Here is a 1,170-nt window from a genome sequence, read left to right as displayed (position 1 = left end):
CCATATATATATATATATATATATATATATATATATAGAGAGAGAGAGAGAGAGAGAGAGAAAGTTTACTTTGCAAACCATGTTATTTGTACAAATCGTACAAACTTTATTCAACCAATCATAATTTTTCATTTTGTTCATTTTTTTTTATAATTATGAGAGGTTGATTAATCATTTTTTATTGTGTAGGGTGTTGATCATGGAGATTATCATAATCATGGATATTATCATCTTAATTATTTTAATTTTAGAGAAATACATGAAACAGTTTCATTAAAATTTCATTAAGTATTATATGAAATAATTTCATAACCATATATGAAACAACTTCATCAAAAAAAATATTATAGATGAAGTATTAGAGAGAGGGAGGGGGAGGAGCGATTAAATGCAAACCACCCATATTTGTACAAACCGTACAAACCACCCTTATCCGTCGATTTCATTGTTTAATTTAATGATTTTGTTTCATGAAGTTGTTTAATATTATGAAATTGTTTCATATAATACTTATGAAATTTTAAAGAAACTGTTTCATGTATTTCTTTAAAATTAATATAATGAAGATGATAATATCCATGATTAACACCTTACATAATAAAAATGATTAATCAACCTCTCATAATTACAAAAAAATGAAATAACTAGAAAAAATAAAAATTTATGATTTGTTGAATGAGGTTTGTACGGTTTGTACAAATAACATGGTTTGTAAAGTAAACCTCATATATACACACACACACACACACATATATATATACACATATTTTTTAAAAAATATATGAAATCGTGATAACCTTAAGAAATAGTGCATTATATGATCTTCGATATGGTATTTTCATCTAAAACTCGGATTAAAATATTGATTAACATATATTTGTTTTACAATGTGAACTTTTTTAGCCTATCTGTGAAAACAAAAATTACACATAATATTTTTAGCATTATGAACCGTATATATATGAAATATAATACTTTATGAAACAAATATATGTTTATTAACATCATAACAATCCTCTTATCACTAATTATAGATGTACAAACCAACTTTCATAAATAAAAAATATGTAGTCCAAAAGAAGTTGCTAATTAAATTGAATTCTTTTTCATTATATAATAACTTTTCTAAAATGGAGAGTTAAATATTAAAATCTTTAAATAAAATTACAA

Source organism: Cynara cardunculus (assembly GCF_001531365.2).
Source record: "Cynara cardunculus var. scolymus isolate 2C chromosome LG 14, CcrdV1, whole genome shotgun sequence".
Lineage (NCBI taxonomy): Eukaryota > Viridiplantae > Streptophyta > Magnoliopsida > Asterales > Asteraceae > Cynara > Cynara cardunculus.
Note: the sequence above shows the minus strand (reverse complement) of the source record.